This window comes from Monodelphis domestica, chromosome 3 (genome assembly GCF_027887165.1).
Source record: "Monodelphis domestica isolate mMonDom1 chromosome 3, mMonDom1.pri, whole genome shotgun sequence".
Lineage (NCBI taxonomy): Eukaryota > Metazoa > Chordata > Mammalia > Didelphimorphia > Didelphidae > Monodelphis > Monodelphis domestica.
This window is the reverse complement of record NC_077229.1, coordinates 481,325,162-481,348,363: the sequence shown is the minus strand read 5'-3', so window position 1 is coordinate 481,348,363 and position 23,202 is coordinate 481,325,162. Positions and strand designations below refer to the sequence as shown.

Here is a 23,202-nt window from a genome sequence, read left to right as displayed (position 1 = left end):
TATATACATGTGTATGTATTTATGCATACATATATCTATATACATACTTATGTCTTATTATTTCATCCTATACTGTTGTCACTGTTCCCTCTAAGTGTATTTCTTTTAGCTGCCCAGGTAATAACAACAGTTTTTTTTTTTTTATAAATTACTTAGGGAAGGATTCTTTATTTGAGAAGAACTTCTGGAAAAACTGGAAAATAGTCTGACAGAAATTAGGCTTTAGGTTAATACATTACATTATATTCAACAACACATCCTAAATGGCTATATAAAATTATTATTTTATTTATTCATTCATTCATTCATTCATTTATTTATTTATTTATTTATTTATTTATTTATTTATTTTTATTTGGTCATTTCCAAACATCATTCATTGGAAACAAAGATAATTTTCTTTTCTTCCCTCCCCACCCTCCCACCACCTCTCCCATAGCCCACACTCGATTCCACTGGGTATCACATGTATTCTTGATTCAAACCCATTTCCATGTTGTTGGTATTTTCATTAGAGTGTTCATTCAGAGTCTCTCCTCAGTCATATCCCCTCCACCCCTGTAGTCAAGCAGTTGCTTTTCATCGATATCTTTACTCCCACAGTTTATCTTCTGCTTGTGGATAGTGTTTTTTAGATCCCTGCTGATTGTTCAGGGACATTGCATTGCCACTAATGGAGAAGTCCATTACCTTTGATTGTACCACAATGTATCAGTCTCTGTGTACAATGTTTTCCTGGTTCTGCTCCTTTCGCTCTGCATCACTTCCTAGAGGTTGTTCTAGTCTCCATGGAATTCCTCCACTTTATTATTCCTTTTAGCACAATAATATTCCATCACCAACATATACCACAATTTGTTCAGCCATTCCCCAATTGAAGGGCATCCCCTCATTTTCTAATTTTTGGCCACCACAAAGAGTGTAGCTATGAATATTCTTATACAAGTCTTTTTCCTTATTATCTCTTTGGGGTACAGACCCAGCAGTGCTATGGCTGGATCAAAGGGCAGATAGTCTTTTATTGCCCTTTGGGCATAGTTCCAAATTGCCCTCCAGAATGGTTGGATTCATTCACAACTCCACCTGCAATGAATTAGTGTCCCTACTTTGCCACATCCCCTCCAGCATTCATTACTTTCCATAGCTGTTATGTTAGCCAATCTGCTAGGTGTGAGGTGATACCTCAGAGTTGTTTTGATTTGCATCTCTCTGATTATAAGAGATGTAGAACACTTTTTCATGTGCTTATTAATAGTTTTGATTTCTTTGTCTGAGAACTGCCTGTTCATGTCCCTTGCCCATTTATCAATTGGTGAATGGCTTGATTTTTTGTACAATTGATTTAGCTCTTTATAAATTTGAGTAATTAAACATTTGTCAGAGGTTTTTATGAAGAGTCTTTCCCAATTTGTTGCTACCCTTCTGATTTTAGTTACATTGGTTTTGTTTGTACAAAAACTTTTTAATTTGATGTTGTCAAAATTATTTATTTTACATTTTGTGACTCTTTCTAAGTCTTGCTTGGTTTTAAAATCTTTCCCTTCCCAAAGGTCTGACATGTATACTATTCTGTGTTCACCTAATTTCCCAGCATTTTGATTTCTGCTCCTTTTCCTGCCTTTTCTTCTTTCACTATTTCCTTCTACACCAATGTTTGCTTTTGAACATTACCCTTTGTTCCCACCCTTATTTTACTTCCCTTTCTACCCCCTCCCTATTTATCCCCCCCTTATTTTCCCTGTAGTATTTCTAAAATTAATCCCCTGCTCCCTCCCTCTCTTGTACTGCTTCCCTCCCCACCAGACCATTTGCTACCCTTCTACTCCTCTATAGGGTGCAAATCTATTCTCTGCCCCCAATGGATTGGATTGTTTTTCCCTCGTTGAGTCACTTTCAAAGCACATAAAAGTTGAGTATTTCCTGTCTCCGACCTCTTTACCCTTCCAGTGTATTGATGTTCTCCCCCCTCCCACCATGAGCTTCTTATGACATATAAACTTACCCCCATTTGTTTCTTTTCCCATTTCTTTTAATATTAACCTATTTTTAAGCTCTAGTTATATATATATATATATATGCATACTCATGTGTATGTATTTTTGCATGCATATATCTATATACCTATTTATGTCTTGTCCTTTCATCCTATACAGTTTGTTGCTGTTCCCTCTAAGTATACTTCTTTTTGCTGCTCAGGTAATAACAACAGTTTTTAAGAGTTACCAATGACCTCTTTTCTTATAGGGATACCTATCATTTTAACTTATTGAGTCTCTTAAAAAGATTTTTGTTGTTGTTTTTCTTTTTTCCCCTCTTTTTAAATTACCTTTTGATTATTCTCTTGAGTTCTGTACTTGGACATCAATTTTTCTGTTCAGGTCTAGTCTTTTCTTTACGAATTATTGAAATTCTTCTATTTTGTTGAATGACCATACTTTCCCCTGTAAGAATATAGTCAGTTTTGCTGGGTAGTTGATTCTTGGTTGTAGACCTAGTTCCCTTGCTTTCTGGAATATTGTATTCCATGCCTTTGTTCTGTTCAGTGTGGATGCAGCCAGATCCTGAGTTATCCTCACTGTGGTTCCTTGGTATCTGAATGACTTCTTCTTGGCAGCTTGTAATATCTTTTCTTTGGTCTGATAGTTCTTGAATTTGGCTATAACATTCCTGGGTGTTGTCAGTTGGGGATTAAGTATAGGAGGTGATCTGTGGATTTTATCAATCTCCACTTTTCCCTCTTGTTCAAGGATTTCAGGGCAGTTTTCTTTAATAATTTCCTGTAATATAATGTCCAGGCTTTTTCTTTTGTCATGGTCTTCTGGTAGGCCAATAATTCTTAAATTTTCTCTCCTTGAATGATTTTTTAAATCCTCTGTTTTGTGAATGAGATGCTTCATATTTTCCTCAATTTTTTCATTCTTTTGGTTTTGTTTTATAGTGTCCTGCTGCCTTGTGAGGTCTCTCAATTCTTGTTGTTGTATTCTGGTTCTTAAAGACTGCATTTCATCCTTAGTTTTTTGGTTGTCCTTTTCCTTTTGGTTGGATTTTCTTTGGAGGTCATCTTTCATCTTCTTCACCTCATCTTTCATCTGCTTTGCCTCATTTTCCAGCTGGTTGATTTTGGCTTTCAAGACATTATTTTCTATTTCCAGATGACTTATCTTAGTTTTTAAGTTCTTTTCCCAATTGTCTTCAGCCTCTCTTAATTGTGTTTTGAATTGTGTTTTGAGTTCTTTCAAAGCCGGTATCCAATTTGCTGGGATTTCTGATTTTTCCTTTGCTGATCCCTCCCCCTCTGTTTCATATGCTCTTTGCTCATTACCTGTGCAGAAGCTGTCTATTGTAATTTCTTTCTTCTTTTTCTGTTGTTTGCTCGAGTTTACCCCTTCTTTGCTCCCAGTAATTGGCTGTGCTCTTGCTCCTCTCATTTTGTTTTGGTTTTGGGGCTGTCAGTCTCCTCTCTTGGAGCTTTGTCAGATCTCTTGGTACAGTCTCTAGGGGAGGAATGTTAACTTCCCTGTCCTCTGGGGGCTTTTGATTGGATTGAGTTCAAGTGTATTGGGCTGTATGTGGTATGAAGCTCTGAGGCTCTGAAGGCTCCTGGAAGGCTGGGCCGCCCAGGTTCTCTCCAGTTCTCTCCATCTGCTTCTCTGCTGTCCGCAAGTGCCTTTCATAGCAACAGTTTTTAAGAGTCACCAATGATTTCTTTTCTTATAAGGATACATATTATTTTAACTTATTGAGTCTCTTAAAATTTTTTTGTCGCTTTTTTGTTTTCTTTTTCCCCTCCCCCCCCCTTTTTAAATTACCTTTTGATGATTCTCTTGAGTTCTGTGCTTGGACATCAATTTTTCTGTTGAGGTCTAGTGTTTTCTTTACAAATACTTGGAATTCTTCTATTTTGTTCACTGACCATACTTTCCCCTGTAAAAATTTAGTCAGTTTTGCTGGGTAGTTGATTCTTGGTTGTCGACCCATTCCCTTGCTTTACGGAATATCATATTCCATGCCTTTTGGACTTTCATTGTAGAGGCAGCCAGATCCTGTGTTATCCTCACTGTGGTTCCATGGTATCTGAATTGACTTCTTCTTGGCCTCTTATAATATTTTTTCCTTTGGTCTGATAGTTCTTGAATTTGGCTATAATATTCCTGGGTGTTGTCAGTTGAGGATTAATTACATGAGGTGATCTGTGGAGTCTTTCAATATCCACTTTTCCTTCTTGTTCTAGAATATCAGGGCAGTTTTCTTGAATAATTTCCTGTAGTATTATGTCCAGAGTTTTTCTTTTGTCATGGTCTTCTGGTAGACCAATGATTCTTAAATTGTTTCTCCCCGAATAATTTTCTAAATCTTCTTTTTTTGTGAATGAGACATTTCATATTTTCCTCAATTTTTTTTATTCTTTTGATTTTGTTTTATAGTTTTCTGATGCTTTGTGATGTCACTTAATTCTAGTTGTTGTATTCTGGTTCTTAAAGACTGGATTTTTTTCCTGGCTTTTTGGTCATCCTTCTCCTTATGGTCTGATTTTCTTTGGAGGTAATTTTTCATCCTCTTTGCCTCATCTCTCATCTCCTTTGCCTCGTTTTCAAACTGGTTGTTTTTGGCTTTCAAGACACTATTTTCTGTTTCCAAATGACTTATATTAGTTTTAAAGTTCTTGTCCCAATTGTCTTCAGCCTCTCCTAATTGTGTTTTGAATTGCATTTTGAGTTCTTCCAAAGACTGTATCCAATTTGCTGGGATTTCTGCTTTATGATTTGGTGATCCCTCCCCCTCTGTTCCATTTGGTCTTTGCTCATTGCCTGTACAGAACCTGTATATTGTAATTTCTTCCTTCTTTTTCTGTTGTTTGCTCATATTTGCCCTTTCTTTGCTCCCCATATTTGTCTATGCTTTTGCTCCTCTCATTTTTTGGTTTTGGGGGTTTCTGTCAGTCTCTCCTCTTGGAACTTTGACAGAAGATCTCTTCCTGCACTCTGTAGAGAAGGGGTGTTGCAGTTTGAGCTTCCCTGTCCTCTGGAGGCTTTTGATTGGATTAAATTAAAGTCCAGCAGTATTTTAGGGAGGGGTGTTAGACTTTGGGCTTCCCTGATCTCTGAGGACTTTTGATGGGATTAAGTTCAGATGAGTTGGGCTGGATATGCCCTGAGGCCAAAACCTCCAGGAAGACTAGAGAAATATGGAGAGTCTCAGCCTCTGTGACCAGGCTGTCTGCTCTACACTCCTTCTCTACCTCCTTCTGTGCCATCTGTGTTCAACACTCTGAGCCTGGCACAGCTCTACCCACAAGGTACTCTCTCCAGACCAGTGCCTTTGCCTGCCCAGAGGTTCCTGCTGCTGCTAGAGGTTTAGCTCTGTAGGAGGTGGGGGAGGGATCCTGGGAACTTCCTCCTGCCTTCCCCTTAAACTGAGTATTCTCGGATTCCTGCTTTTTGGTTGGGCGTACCTTTTGGTTTGAGTCCAGTAGGAGGGTTCCTTTGCTCTGTCCTGTTGTTAGGTTTGATTTTCAGTCACCTAGGAGCCTTCAGTTTGTGATCAGTAAGGAAGTATTTTCAGAGGTCTGAACCTCTGCTGTCTCTAAGCCGCCATCTTGACTCCACCTCCATATTCCTCCTTTTAAAAATTCTTTTAGGATAGTAAAAGGATAGTTTCTCTAGCCTCTTACTTTTACTGTTTGTCTCCCTTTCCAAATGTGTTTCTTGTGGACAGCATGTCATTAGATCCTGATTTTAATCCATTCTGTAATCCTTTTCCATTTTATGGGTTACTTCATCCCATTTACATTCAATGCCATGATTACTATTGTGTGTGTTTTTCTTATTTTCTTTGTTTATTCTTCTTTCTCTTTTTAGCTTTTCCATGTTCATTGAAAAAAGGGCATTTCTCTTATTAATTGAGAAAAATTTAGTCATAACTAAATTTAGTCATATGAGCAAACATAGTCTTAATTTTTTTAAATCTAAGAATTGTCTGATCAGATCCTTTGACCATTTGCAAATGTGGCAATGCCATGTATTCTTATAAATTTGACTCAAATTTCCAAGTATTTAAATGAGATCTTTTCCAGAAATGCTGTGAAGATCACCCCATCCCAATTTATTGTTTGCTTTCTTATCTTGGTTTCATTGATTTTGTTTTTGTAAACTCTTTTTAATTTAATTTAATGTAGCCAAGATTATATATTTTATATTGTGTAATATTCTCTATATCTTCTTTGTATGGAAATTCTTCCTTTCTACTAAATAGGGGAGAAGACTTCTTTCTTTCTGGATGCTTGAAGTATTTTCCCCCTTGACTTGGAAGCCCTGTATTTTGCCTAAATATTCCAGGGAATAATTATTTGTGAATTTCTAGCTAGTCCTACCCCAAGTGTCCATAGACCTCTCTGTCTATCTTCCTAAGCTGCCCTGGGTTAGGGAAAAAAAAAACCAAAAAACTTGTGACTTTTCCTTGGTTTAATTGATCATAATTCTGTATGAGTTGTTGTGGAGGAGGCTATAGAAGATTTAAGACACAAATGATGCTTTTTCATTCAATTATCTTGATTTTGATCTCCTATATTTTGATATTTCCCTTTTTTACCAGACATTTAGAAACCTGTCAAGTTTAAATGCATTCTCTTTCAAGCTAAATGATATATTTTTGCCCAGGTGTTTCAGCCACTTCACTTGAAACAATTGAGAACTTATGGTTAATAGGATAACATCACAATCACTCTCATAGAGCTGTCTCCAATGACAATTTCAGAGAATTTCATGGTTTTAGATTGTTTTCTTGGGGAAAACTAAAAATTTAAGAGCTGCATCCATTTGGAATCCTATGATTTGAAATTCATGATAAATGAATTTGAATTCATTTGAATTCATCTGAATACAACACAAATATTTCTTCACAGTAGCCAAGCTGTCTGAATTGATGTTCTAGGATGGGCTGAGATGCTTTTATTGTCCTCATCCTAACCCTTTGTATACTCTTTCTTCACTTTTAGTTTATTTACTCTCTCTTTCTAGGTGCCTAGTGTTCTCATTCTTCCTTCTTCCTCTATCTAAATCTAATCTCTAGAAAAGATACTATGAAATTTTCCAAATACAGGTATATATGGGATATTTACATTTTAGCAGAGGTTTATACTTTCAGTAAAATAAATAAATTGTGGAACTTTAGGTCTTAAAGAATTAGGGGTGAGGGTAGAGTACACTTCCCAATACCCTAGAAATCATATATATCACATCACCTTAGTATCCACTTCCTCTAGGATTACTGTAGAAGCAGAAAGCAAGAATTCATGGGACAAATTTACAGTAATTAGGAGAACAAGCTATTTTTAAAGATATCACTCCCTTAACTGTTTACATGTGGTTGTAAGATACTGTTATTTATAAAATATTTTTAATTCTTCATTAAATTAGATCCATTTAGATACCCTGGTCAACTAGAGCATTGAGAGAGTAAGTGATTTGCCAAAGGCCACACACTCAGTATGTATCAAAATCAGAATTTGAACCCAGGTGTGAAACCAATATGTAACTAAAAGTTCTAAAATATCATAAAAAAGCCTATTCTAGAATTATGACTTTGCACTAACTTATACTGTGCTCATTAACCTAAATCAGTCAGAATCCTGTCATCCAAACATGGTTTATAGAAACAAAAAAGGTTCAGGGGTGAAAAGAAGAGAATTGGCTCCTTTTTAGTGGAGTATCGCAAGCCTAAATCTACTTCATATTCACTACATTTAAAAGGATCAACATTAGAATTCCTTGGAGGTTGGGCTATAAGTGGAGTGGCTTGCATGCAAATGAGGTGAATGAATTAATTACTGAAAGCTAGATTAAATTCTGCAGCTGTTCAGCCTGGAGACCTGGTTAACTCTGGCCAGAGTGACAGAAGATCTTTTATTGATGAAGGTAGTTTTAGAATGCAGTTTTATGTGGGTAAGTAGCATTTTGAAATAAAGAGATGGAGAGAAACATTAAAATGTTTGCTTAAACATGCAAGAAATTTCTTAGGGTTTATTAATCAGATAAGTACAAACACACATTTGCCTTTGTTTCCTTTCCTATACAATCTTAGGGGTCTGACTGTATTCACACAGCTGCCTGGATGAATCTTCAAGTATTCACTGGAACCTGTCAATGGAGTTTTACACATTATTTCTCAAATGCTATGTGCTTACCATTGTGATAAACTCACCACCCCACATTCCTACCCTACATTGCCTACCAATGCCTATTCTCTCTCCTCAAATTAGGGGAAAATTCTATATTTTTAATTTTCAAAGCCTTAGGTTTCTGATGCTTTTAAAAGTTAATGTTTAAGAGTTTATTATGTGACTTTTTGCAACCATTTTACAAGCTTAGAACTTGGAGCTGCGAGAGCCTGCCAGCTGCAGACTAGGTTCTGGAAACAAGGTGAAAGGAGATGATAGCTAAAATTTTCACCAATATGTACAGGATAAAAGTGAACTTAAAAGATAGGCAATAGCTCTATAAATTGATCATCAGTCAACTGCTCTACAATAACTATATCCATATTGCTAAATTCTCATTGATAAAATCAAGTCTCAGTCTGTGTATGTACCCCTGAATGGTTTATCCATTTCATCAAACTAAGAATGGAAAATCATGATAGTGCAGTTCAGTATTCAATTGGATGACATGATTCAGTTCCTCCTGGCAATGGAATTGACCTGGAGTTTGATGCAAATGTCCCGACCATGTTTCCAGAAGCTTCACAATACAAAATCTGCTATGTCACATATCATAAAGGACTGTGTGGCTACATACAGTAGAGATGGACAGTTAATAGCTACTGATCTGTTGATGCTTCAATAAAAATACTAGATACAGAAAGAATGTTAGCAAAAAGTGCTATGCCAAGAGAAGTCTGATGAATGAGAGTGTCTAGCAGAATATGGAAAATCATCCTGTTATCAGAACTCTATATGATCATGTGGATGAAGTTGCATATTTAAATGGAGAAAATTCTAGTATCAGGAAGCTGAAATGTTATTTTTAATCTCATTTTATCTTTCTGGAGACTTCATACTTGTTGGAACCCAACCCTCAACACCTTCAGTTTTATGATATCAATACATTTCAATATTTTGTGTCTTGCAACTCTTAAGATCAACACACAGATGCAATATGTTCAGTTAATTAATTCGTGTCAACCTGTATGTGACTGGTAGCAAGGATGGCTGCATCAAATTAGGGATAGTGTCTCAAATTGCTATATTACTACCTTTGAGAAGGCACACTATGGTACTAAAGTCTGCTCTGCAATTTTTTCCAAAAATTCAAAATATATTCTCTCAAGTGGAAAAAGTCTCTGTAGCTAAACTATGGGAAATTTCAAGAGGATGAACGTTAGGGGATTACAAGTATACCAAACTCAAGTAGTCTTTAAGCACAGGGATGATTTATATCATTTCCTGTTGAAAGGACAGTTTTGCTGCTGGGACTCATGAACAGCATAATACAGAAATCTACTTTCCATAGGGCACAATAATATTATTCATTGTATGGTGTACTCTCCCACCAACTCTGGCTTTGTGACTTGCAGTGATGACTTCAGAGCTTGATTTTCATTCTGGTGATCAATCCCAGATTAGAAATTCCTTCTTTGGATGTTCTTTTCTTTCCTGCTCCTTAATATGCCCTGGTATTGTAGACAGAATATTTTTTAAATCCTTTTAAGAGTATTCCTTATTTCATTTTACTATCTTATGGCAATTGTGGTACCAACAGTAAAGCCTTCCTTAATTTTTATGAAATGCATTTTTTTACTTTGATTTAGAATCATGGTGGGAAAAGATGGAAATGTATATATATATATATATGTGCATATATATATATAGTTTCACATTCACTGATTATTACAGTGTGATCATCAGAAAGCATAATATTTAATGTTTGTTCATAATAGTAAATCTTTTTCATAAGAAAAAATGTTTTTGTCATCAAGATTTTTCTTTCACCTTATTTGTCATCTAATATACTTTTATCTTACTACATTTAATTATTTAAGGAAAAGAAAACTTTGGTAGCTGCATTTGGTCCTGTATTTCTGAGAACAAATAATTGTGTAATATTTAAGAACTCCTTTAAAAATTTCAATTCTACCTAAAAATACTATTCCAGGATTAAAATTCAGATCTGCAATACCTTCTTCATTCCAACTAATTTTTACCTGAAGGATTTTAATAATGGCATCCATGTGATGCTTTTATTTTCAGCATCTGCTTTTCTGTGTTTATACTATATTTAACAATGCAATAAAATGTGACAGTGGGCTATAAGTTGAGAAGTCAACATGTTATTTATGCCTAGAACATAATAAAAATTAGACATTAGAGATTCTATTATCTATAAGTGACATTGGTTAGTCTCCCTCATGAAGTTTTTAAGTGATACTTTTTAGTTAATTTTAGCATGAATCTTACTTTCATCACTGAGACACATAGTACCCAGCTTCTAACCTTGAAGTTTTTTTTATAGTTTTATAGTTAATTAACTGGTTTTCCTGAAACCTTTTGAAGACAATTTCTACTGATTTAGTTAGCACTAGCAAGATAAAAGATTCATCTAAGCTGTCTTCCAAGTATTTGTTACAATTTAGGTTGTCCCAAAGATTAAATTATAGTATAACAAAGTAGGAACATAGAAAATAGTTTTGACAAAAAAAAAGCATTTTATAAATACACCTGAACTTATGGGAATTATAACTTGGGAACAAAGTCTTTACATATATAACACATTAATATTGTTTTTCATTTAAAATTCAATTTTGGTAGATGTGATAGTATTTCTATATCACTAATTTGCTCATTTAAGAATCATTCCAGACAGTAATGGCTTAAGATATTTTAAAGTATCTGCAATATAAGGATTGCTATGAAATCACAGAACTGAATATAGATTGTTTTTGGATTGGAGAACAGTCTGTAAAAACTATATATTAAGTAATTATTCTGTTCTCCAGTTTAATAATTCAAAGTTTTGTTTTAAATCTTGTCATATAAATATGTAAAGGAACTTTATGATCTATGGATATTCAAAAATATTTGAAACATTCATTGGGGAAAAGTAAGAATTGAGAGGTCCTGAATCATTTTTCAAATTTTGCTTTACAAGATGACTTTAAGGAGAACCTATAATATTTGTGCATTCTTGCATTTTAGGGCATAAATACTTTAACTGAAGGATCACAATGAACATCTAACCAGTTCATTTAAATGTTTAGTTTCATAAATTGTAAATTTCCTTGAATTAAAATGATTCATATGTCTGCAAAAGAGTCTATTTTGTGTTCTAAACACTGGGAGAGATACAAATATTAAACACAAAATATCTGGACTTTTCACTTAAACCACTACTATCCTATTTGAAACCATTATTATCTCTACTAATAAAACATCCAATTTTTTCCATTTTCAATTCAACCCATATAAAGGGTATTTGAGAACTAATATTTCTAAAGCTGATATTTCAAGATGATATTTCTAAAGCACAGTTTGATCAAACTGATATTTCAAAAGCACAGTTTATTCCATGTCACTCCCTGGCAAAAAATATTTCAGTGGATCTCTGGTGTGACAGGATATAATACAAACACCTTTCTTTGTAACCTAAAGCCCTTCACAGTCTGATTCAAACCTGATTTCCTATGTCTCTCTTCCAGCTAAACTTCCCCGCATGTTGTTATTTATGGCCTTTTCTTTGTCTTCCTTTTGTGCCTTTGTATAGATTGTTGCCAACAACTGAAATGCTTTATATTCTTACCTCCACATCTTAGAATTCCTATTTTCTTTTAAAGTAAAGCTCAAGTTTTACCTTCAAGTACTACCTTCTACATAAATCCTTTCTTTATTTATCCCAGATTATTAATGTTTTCCTTTCCCTAAAATTATTTTGTGCTTATTTATATTTGATTACCATTATTTTACTCTGAATCAGTTCATGTAGATCTTTCCATGCTTCTCACATTCATCAATTCTAATTTTTTTTTGTATCAATGTTCAATAAAGACATTCGTCTATGGTTCTCTTTCTGTTTTTTGTCTTTCTGGCTTAGCAATGAGCACATCTTGTGTCATAGAATTTTGGCTGCATTATTTAGTCTCTTACAGTATTTACCTCAGAGAAATATTCTAAAATCATTGCAATGTTGTAGAGAGAGCATTTACTTGGGAATTTAGAAAATCTGAGGGCTTGTCTTGCCTTTGCTATTTACTAGCCATAAGACAAGAGACTAGCAAATTAATCTATTTCCATCTGTTTCATCTTATCTAAAGTGGGGGTAATATTGGCTTTATTGGATTGTTATGAGAATTAAATTAGGTAATAGGCATAGTATATATGGAAGCATATTCAAAATTGTAACATAATATTACAAATATAAGATAGTTACTTCTAAAGAGCAATATAAAGTAGCCAAGCATTAGATAAATTACTTTTACAGGTTATTTTTTACAATATTCTTAGAAACTCTGATGCAGATTGAGGAAGATATCAAGTTTGACTTCAAGAATACGTCATTCTCATTTTGAACTTTTTAAAAGCCACCTTCAGTATTTTTCAAATTGTTAATCACTTTTGGCTTCAGATCTCATGCAATCAAAACCATATCTTACCAGAACACAGTCACTATGTATACACCTTTGAAGATAGAATTTCATAATACTGTTCAGTTTTATCCTACCTGACCAGCTTTTTAACCAGCTTTTGATAAGTAATCTTTTTTGTGACTCTTAAAAGTCTCAAATCGAAACCTGTTGTTAATGTTTTAGAATCTTTACTTTTTTACACAGAATATTAACATGCCATCTTTCTGACTATTACTAGAATTGTGGAGATTAAGTAGCACCTCCACTAGTATCCTGGTATAGGGAAGAAAGTACTCAGATTTTCAATATGTTTAGTTATGAGTATTTATGTAAATCCTTGGAGTCCATAGTGTTACAACTTTCTAAATATGGTCAAAATAGTATTCTGTTGCAGAATATCAACTATTATTGATAAATTTAAAACCATTATGTTATCTTTGTATCTGATTAGTACTGTATCTGATTGTGTGTGTGTGTGTGTGTGTGTGTGTGTGTGTGTGTGTGTGTGTTTATTGAGTGCTATGGAACTACATACATTTGCTTCTGGATATTGTACATCTAATTTGTTTTTTTTTGTTTTTTTTTTGTTCTCTCAGGTTTTTTAACTCGTACTACTTCATTGCAATTTCTCATTATATTTCCCTGATGTTCTTATCTTTCTACCTTAACATATGAATTTAATAATATAAATGAATTTAATATTAATACATTTAAACACAGGTACATGTATATATATATATATATATATATAAACATATATATCTATGTACACCTAAAACCTTTTAATTGACTACATTTTAGTGAGTGATTAAAATGGGTTCACGTTCTTGCCTATGACCCTGCTACTCTCACACCCATTCTTGACATTTTAAATTGACACAATTAAAAAAATTTGGTTCATTTGGGTTATTTGTGTTTCTTGAAAAACTACATATTAGATTTTTTTTCAGGTGATTCTAGGGCAATCTAAATATGAGCAGGGGTAGGGTCATTAAAGTATAATAGCATCTGCATACCAAATAATTTTGGCTAATCAAACAGCTTCTGATTTAGAGATTACTAGGCTAGAGAATTCTAAGACAAATGCATTGACCTTCTTCAGTGAAATAGCCTTTCTTGAATTGGAAGCAGACATTATCCATGCTATGTCTACATATTCTAAGTATGAAGAAATTGCAAAAATATAAAATGGGCTTCTAGAATGGACACATAGAGGTATGTGAGTGATCCAGATGAGAATATTGGAAATTATTTTTGTTAGTAGCTGGGTCGTAATGGTATGCATTGTGATACAAAAATATTTGCACTCACATTGGTCTTAAGGAATCCCTAAATTATGGGTTTCCTGTCCATTTTTCATGACTCTTTCTTTGTAGAGGCTACTGGAGGCTCAAAGCAGTGACAATGAGGCAGTATCTTTAAGGGTTTTCCCTCATTGCTCTCCAAAAGTTGATAATATTTTGTTACAGACCACATTAACACAAAGTCTGCATAATCTCTTTCAAAGCCATAGTAGAGTGGGTTAGCCTTTCCTATTTCCTATTCCTCAAAATTTGTAGGTGAAAATGTATGCTATCAGTTACATCAGCACATTTATTCACTTTCATATATGATTACTCTTTCCTTCATGATACTTATCTTCTCATATTTTACTACATTAATCTATATATCATCTCAGAATAGTTAATCTGGTCATACTGTATTCTCTGAACAGTTTATTCTACCAGAGATATGTTCCATCACAGATACCAAGATGTAGCCACAACCCTCTAAACATACTCAACTCACTGTAAGGACTAGAAAGTCCCTCAGTTTAGAAAATGAGACTTACTGGATATAAGAAGAGGCAATAGGTTTTTTAAAAAGACAAAGTAAGTTTCTTAGGCTTGAAAACCAATGGACAAAGTGTGTGACTTTCATAGAAAGGTAGTGCCATCTCAAAGGGTCATGGCTTGTGGGAACATGAAGGTCTTACATGCTAGTTGGAACAAGAGGGGAAGAAGCATAAGCATCACTAGAGAGAAGAACCAGCCTAAATGAGTAGTTTACTTTTCTAGGCTTATTGCATATCTTTTGTGTTCCAGGCAAATGGACTGACTGAAAATGATTTTCTATACATTAACATTGCATCTCCTAAGTTCTTGTAAAGGCAAAAGCTCTTGTCCTTGCCTGGAAAGGAAACTCTTTTCATTCCACATTTTAGGGTCCTGAATTTCCTTCAAAAATATTTCCTTGTTACCTTTCTTGATCCTCTCTCAGTTACTAATGCCTTCTCCCCGAAATAACTTGGCATTAGCTTTGTATTTTGCATCCATTTATTTCTATGTATCTTATTTCTTTCTCAATGGAATGAAAAATCCTTGAGAAAAAGGTCTTTTTTTTCTGTTTATTTTCTCTTTCTATTCCCAAGGCCTAACCATGTGGTCAGCACATGCCAGATGCAAGAGAAAATACTTATTCTGAAGTTAGATTTCCTGGATTCAAATCCTGATTCTGATAACTAATGTCTGAATGACCTTGAAAAAATCACTCCCTGAGTGTTTGCTCATCTATTAGAGATCACTGAAATAACACATATAACAATGAGCACCACCACCACAACAACTCTTCTTAAAACTCTGAACATTGTTTGTGTAGCAAAATGTACAGACATATATGTATCAGGTTGTTGGGAGGTAGGTAGAATGTTGGGCAACAACAAATAGAAGAAACGATAGCCAGGTGAAGTTTTACACGGAAACTGATGGATAGTGTGAGACAGCATAGGGTTGTAGGCTAGCCTTATTTGTAACCATCCTGAAGAGTACCTTGACATGAATGATAATAGAATAAGTGGTATTCCTTTGTGTACTGACAGAAGAAGGCAGAATATATTAGAGAAATGCTAATATTTGACCTCCTGGAAATATTTCAGTGAAGATGGCACTAAGCATTAAAGTGACTCAATCACAAGTAAGCACAAAATTGACTCATGAATTAGTTTATTATTCATGAGCATTATATCACAAAATTCAAAAATGTTGCCAGTTAAAAACAAGGACTTAATGCTTTTTGTCAATGATATCTTCATTTCTCGATTATGGTACAGCACATTGAAAATCATTGGAGGGCAATGAAAAAATGATGATTTCTAAACTCAAATTAGATTAAAAAGAATAAAATTAAGATGTTATTTAAATATGAATCAGGAAAAGGAGAAGAACCACAAGGCACTGAAAATCTATGCTTGATACAAACCCCTTCTGTGTTATCCACTAATAAGATGGATGGCAAAAATAATGATTTTTTCCCAAGTCCTTTGAAATGGAGTTGAGCATATATAGAATGCCATTTCAAAAAGTCACTTAAGTTTGATGATACAAATTCAAATTAACTGTCTAAAACAAACAAAATGGATTAGTTCAAGCATAGAGAAATATGTTCTATCTTAATATTTGACAGAGAATGTATACATATTTCAGAACTTGCATACAATAGTGTATATTAGGGTCATTGACAGAGGAATGACAATAGGAATAGTGATAGTGAAAGTATTTCAGGAAGACCTGTAAGGGGAGGTGTCAAATATGCTTTTTGAAGATAAAATATTGAAGGTTTGAAAAAGATGTTGGAAAATTAAGTGAATGTTTAGGAGATATGTATCGTTGAAAATTCAGAATTCATATTTCTTGATGGAAGGTAACAACAAACAAAACAAGAAATGTACTGAATAGAATTTTTAAAAGTATATCATAAATCTATAATACCCTTGGTCAGTAATTACAATAAAAAGTCAAAAGATTAAGGTAATTCAAGAAGTCAGAGGGAGAGAGAAATAGAGTGCCTCCTATAAGAATATCTAGTGTCTACATAAACACACAAATCAAAATGAAACATAAAGTATGTGTATTCATAATATGTTGAATAATAGAACAATGAAATCAAGAAATATGACTAAAACTAGATTTTCTGAAAAACTGTCAAGTCCATATTAGACCCATGATTATTGATTCAAATGCTTCATAATGGTTACGTAATTTAATGTTACATACATTTTACTGTCTTCCTCTCAGACACAAGCATAACTATCTTTATTGACAGGGTACATAATATATTTATTATAAAAAATAAAACCTCTCCAAATAGGGACAAAATGTATGTTTATTTACCTTATACAAAGTATTTATAGGTGGTGTTGCTAAAAAAAAGTCTATAAATACACATGAAAAAGTAATATATTGGTGGAGAAAAAAAAGAATATACCAAAGTTTGTGTAAAGAACTAATTATTTCTTTGGGGCAGCTAGGATGATGTAGTAGATGGAGTGCTAGATCTGGAGTCAGGAAGACTCACCTTCCTGAGTTCAAATCTGGCTTCAGACAGTTACTGAGTCTCAGGTTCCTCCAAAACTGGGAAATTCACAGGTCACCAGCCTAGGTCTCTGCCTTGATTGACTTTTGCATGGTCAGAAATGTCCCCATCTGCATGCTGAGTTCTTTCTCTCATGCTTAGTGGGATTCTGCACATACACTCCCCCTAATATACAATACCCAATCCTGGTCTTCTTGGTCTTCAATTCTCTGGTTTGGCACCAGCTCTGAATATTGATGCTATGAGGTTATCCAGTTTAGTTCTGGCAGCTCAGAGATTTGTAGGGCTGGTTCTATAATGTTGGCTACCATGAAACTGTCTGTCATGTCTCCCAGTAAGCGTCTACTCCCGACAGGCTGTTGTTGTGCTGGTCAACACTGCAAGCTAAGGAAACATCTGTAGCCAGGATTTGGAGTCTCCTTGGCACAAGAAACAGGGAAAAGAGATTAGAGTACGGAGTTGTGTTGTGTTGCAAGCCCATGTGTTGTGCCCTTTGGGTCTATTCATGCACCCTTACTGCAGCATTAGAGATAGGTGAGGGATGTTGAGTGAATTGGTTGGTGTCAATTCATGGGTTTTTTTTCCTTTTATATCCTAGCTATTCTAGACTGTAGAGACAGCTGAAGCTTTAACTTTGATGTATAATATATGTTTTGGAGAAGTTTGAAAGGTCCTAAGGATCAGAGAAATGTCTATCCTTCCATCTTCTTGGTCATATGACCTGTAAGTCTGAATATATTTTCAGTAACCTATGAGAATAAATGTATAGCCTGTAATAAAATTCATTTACAAAAAAGCAATCATTATGTACACTTGGGCAAGGTATTTAGAATATTAAATATAAAAGAATAATAAATAGCAGGATAGCAACTTGTCCTTTGACTGTTTATATATGAATTCCATGAAAAAGATGAGTGGAATTATAATGATGATAATGAAAATCATAATAACCAATTACATATAATTTTAAGGTTTATTAAATATTTTACACACATTATATCACTTGATTTAAAAGACAATATTGTGGTATAATAATTGAAGATGACATATTCCTTCCCTTAGAGATGAAGAAACTAAGATTGAGAGTTGGTTTATTCAATTACATTTCATATAAGTGCTTGAGATAAGATTTTCCTTACTTCAAGTTTTCACCTTTCTGCAACTGCATGCAAAGTTATTGAATTACAATGCAAGTTTATTCTGCATTGACTTAAGCTGAATGGGTCCTTTTGGACCCTTAATTGTTTATATTTATTTTGTTGATCTTTGTTGGTCTAACAGGAAGTAAAGCGTACTCTTATTATTATTACTCTTACTCTTATAGCTCCTTTTTGTCACACTCTCAGTTCATTTAGACATGTCAATTGCTTTGGTTAGGCAACAAGTTACAATACAATGTGAAATCTCTTTCAATGGAAAAGTAAGGGCAGAACCAAGGTAACTACTTTATAGCAAAAAGTGGAACTGCTCTCATTGGAAAAGTAATATATTCAAAGACTCTAAAAACTTATACCAAAGGTTAAACTACTTCATATTTTATATAAAATTGCTAAAATGTATTTTATAGTTAAGACAATGGGGTTCACAGTAAATTCCCTGAGAACAGAGTTTCTCCCATGTATTTCTTATGGATTATCCTAGAGATAATAATCTCAATGAATGATGTACTTCCTTGCCTAACCTATGCCCCTCTGGGATGATAAAGGTTTTCTATACCTGTGCTATGCCCTTCCAGAAAACTGATAGAGTTTGAATGCAGATTGAAGCACATCATTTTTCACTATTTTCTTAGTGGGTTGTTATCTTCCATAACATGTCAAATATGGAAATAATATTTTGTATAATAGCACAGGTATAGATAGCCCTGTTACATGGAGTCTACTCATGTAGGTGGAGTTAGCATGGCTACCTTTCTGTAGGAAGGGTTGCAGTTGATTTACCTGGCTGCTCCTTCCTCTAGGTGGTGATGGAACTTTCTCGCACTCCTGCTAATAACTCACCTTGCTGTATTGTGATAGATTTCACTTCTCCTAACATCTGACTAGCCAACTTTTAAAGAATTTGCTTAGGTTATTCTCTATTTTCTAGATCATTGTAACTATCACCAATGTGATCTGGCAACACATAGAACTCCTTTGGCCAGGGGTGAAATTCATCTTGACCAAGAGTAGGAAATATTAAAAGCAGTTGATGATTGAATTGGTTTTGCCTCCTCAGAGTTGCTCTTTGTCTGAAGGCATTGAAATCATTTAAAAGAGGTCAATTAGATCAAAAGAAAAACAAAAAATACTCTCTAGACCCCCCAACCTCTGGCTATTCTCATTCTCAAATTTCAGGGGACTAACATGACATCCTCAGCTATGGCCACCTATATTGAATTTCACAAAGTGTAACATTTTGGGTTTCCTCTGGATTATTTAATTTATAACATCAATGAAGATTCTTAAAAAGTAGATTCCTAATAATAAATTTTGAATTATAGAGGAAATGAATAATTAAAGACACCTTAAAATTCTTGATTTAAAATGTTTTATATAACTCACTAAAAGCATGAAAAGATGCTAGAAACATATTTAACATAACATGACTTGGAAATTAGAGTAAAAAGGGATTTAAAGGATTCCATGGTAGGAGATCTGTAGCCTTAAGATTCAGTGTCAGTTTTTGTACTTGTGCTGAGTCAGGATACTAGCAGAAGTGGGAATTCTTGAGTTTCTCCCTCACACTTCCACAGGACTATGTAGGGCAGTTATGAATGAAGAAGCTGTATAAGGCAAACTTAGAACAATTTGGTTGAACTTTATCCTCCTGGTGCTTTGGGCAAGAATGATATAAAAGTGATGGTTTTAGAAAATGAAGGTCCTGAGACCTCAGAGAGCCCACATACTGACTGTTTTGAATTTCCTTGTCATTTGCTAATTTCATGTACTGACTTTCAAAAACCTGAGAGATTACTCTTATTTGGACCATTTATGTCTATTTTTATCAAAGGAATTGATTTGAACCTTCACACTATGAGTGATCCATTGCTGGTCCATGATAGGGACATATAGTCTGGCACATAGAGTCAATACTAGTCAAAATAAACAAAAATTAGTTCATGATGTTGATAATATGGGTGATATAGGCTTAAACTTACAGATGAGTAAACATGTTTCATATTTTTCTGGATTTTATTTCACATATGGCTTTATTTTCTTTATCACAGTACAATATTAAAACAGAACTGTATATGTGATGACTGGTAGTAGCTGCTCATTTATTTATAAGATTGATAATGTGCAACTGTACAACAAATCTGCTATGTACTGATACCAAATTCATTGGACTAGACTTTCAAGAATCCACTTTTTTTTTACTTTTGAAAAATCCATTATAAGAAAAGGATAGAGATATTCCAGAATACATATGGCAGGGTTTTAATATGTTAACATGGTGTCAACCTTCTGTTATCAATTTGGAGAACAACCCTTCTCTGACTTAATGAGAAGGAAGAAACTTATTGGATGAGGAGGGTGGGGAAGAGGGAGGAATATGCCTTTAAGGGGTTTTGATTAGCTAAATCCCAGCCACTGAGTTTAGCAGCTGGGTATAAACCAGAAGGTACTCTTGGAAGAAATCCCCTCAATTCCTCTCATTAGCTATGATATTTAGTAGTGGAAATCCTTGTCTGGAAGGAACCTCTCCATATAGCATTGGGGAAATCAGCTTAAGAGAATTCAAAGTGCAAATAAGGATGCATATACACACACATACACAAATAGACATAAATGTAGATAGGCAATTATTGGATGTGCATTTAAGCATCTTTTAGCAGAATGACCCCTGACTTGGAATGACTTCCAGAAAGGAGAGCTAGCTAAGGAATCAAGTGGGAACTAGCCCTGGTAATCAAGAGTAGGACTTCAGAGAAAAGTTGACCCTAGGAGGTCAGCTGAGCAACTTCCCCAGAGGAGATATTCCAATATGTCCACTACAGAATTTATTATCTTTCCCTTAAATCCTCCTTCCAGTCCCTCAAACTTGAAACTATAGTTGTATTTGACTTGTGTCAGGATCTGCTTGATAAATTACTTGTGGGTCAATGAACCATAGTGAGAAAAATGATTCTGGGATTATAGGAGGACCAAACCACCAGACTGACTGACAGACACACAGAAAATCCTCTTGCTAGACAGTGACAAAATTTAATGATTTGGGGTATACATTTTATAAGGAAAATGAGTAAGGCTAAGGGATTAGGTAAGTCTTTTGCAGGGACAATGATTAGTAATGATTTACAAGATAGAGACAATGGATTTAGATTACCTCAGTGGTTCTGAACAGAGTTTTCTATAGGATAATAAATCATAGGTAATATGTAACCATCTAGTCCAGATTCTCAGGGAAATGTTTGCTTCAGTGGGTAGAACAAGGACAGCCAGGGAAAGTCAAGAACTTATCAGGTGCTTTGGGTGAGATCATATGTACCTGGCTCTAGCTAGCTGATGACTCTGATTTTATTGGGACTTGTTCTCACTACTGGGGGCTACAGACTTGTATCCCTCACTTCCAACCCTAATTCATTGCCAAACTCTATCAATTTTTCCTTTGGAATGTTAATAAAACCCCTTCTCCTTTGACATATGCACCACTCTAAAACAGTTTTTCATCACCTCTGGCTTAACGTTTTTCAGTTCCTGATGAGTCTAGTTGCCTCAAGTTTTTCCTTAGTCTAACCCATTCTCCATTCATCTAAAGTACAGACCAGACTGTGCCACTCTCCTACTCCGTGAACTCCAGTGACTTCTTATCACTTCCAAGATCAAATGCAAAATGCTTTGTCTTTCATAAACTACCTTTCCAGTCTTACTTCTTTCATGCCACCAAATACATCCAGTGACATTAGCTTCTTTTCTGTTCCATAAGACACTCTATTTCTTAGCTCTTGAGCATTTTATCTGGCTATCCTTTATACCTTGAATCTCTCTCTTCTTCTACTTACAGTCTTCCTTTAAGTCTCAACTAAAATCCAGTCTTTTATAGGAAGCCTTTCTTAACCCTTCTTAATGCTAGTGTTTTATCTATGTTAACTATTTCTATTTAGCCTGTATATAACTTGCTTTATATATATTTGTTGACATGTTTTTTCTTGTTATATTTTAAGTTTCCTGAGTCTTTTGCCTTTTTTTTTTATCTCTAGCACCTTGCACAGTGCCTAGCATATAGTAGATGCTTAATAAATGTATGTTTATTTTATTTATTGACAGGTTATAGAGTCAGTTAGAATGCCAACCTATAGGAACAATTCTAGAATTATGTAATTACCAAATTGAAAAATACATTACAGATAATATGACCCAAGAAAGAGAGGCTCAGAGAAGTCGAATTACTAATTGAAAGTCACAAAGCTAGTTTATGGCAGAGCCAGGATAGTTCCAAGTCATAGGATTTAGAATTGGAAGAGATTAAAAAAAAAACCCTCACCTTATGTCATAGAATCAATACTGTGTATTGGTTCCACAGTAGAAGAACAGTAGAGTCTAGGCAATGGAGGTTAAGTCACATAGCTATGAAGTATCTGAGGCCAGATTTGAACTTAGGACCTCCCATCTCTAGGTATGGCTCTCCATCCATGGAGCCACCCAGCTGCCCCCTGGAAGAGATTTTAAAAATCATTTAGTCTATTATTCTTATTTTTCAGGTGAAGAAATTAAGACCCTGAGAGTTTCATGCAAGATCACACATTTACTGTGTGATTTTAACTCACATCTCCCAATTTTGTAGTTCATATTAGCCTAGAACCACTTAACCTCCTTATCATGGTTCTTTCTATATCTCAAGATTATTGAGTGTTTTTGGCATACATAATACCTATATGATTTCTAAGATATTTTCCTAGTAAAATTTCTGTAATTCTGTTGTTAGGCTGGTTATCTCCTATGCATGGTAGAATAAAGGATAAAGACTATTTTCAACTCAAGCTACAAGTGGTCTTCCCTGAATGTGGTGAAGCACATGGCTGACATTACCCAAATTAGAATCCTGACAATTTACAACAAAATACTTGTCAAAGAGATGAAAGAAAGCAATGTTTAATTCAAGAATATCCATAAAAGATCTAAAGGACTGATATCTATCAAGAAATATAGCAATTTCTCAAATGATATGTAGTTGCAGGCTCTGAGGCAGAGAAAACACAGCTTGCTATTGTGAATGAGGGAATTAGAACATATATTCTATGGAACTATGAAACATATT

At 34.5% G+C, this 23,202-nt stretch overlaps 1 pseudogene; it reads left to right on the top strand.

Annotated features, from left to right (window-relative positions):
* The first annotated feature begins 8,451 nt into the window (after window positions 1–8,451).
* On the top strand, window positions 8,452–9,589 carry LOC100618658 (cleavage stimulation factor subunit 1-like; annotated as a pseudogene).
* Window positions 9,590–23,202: the final 13,613 nt, after the last annotated feature.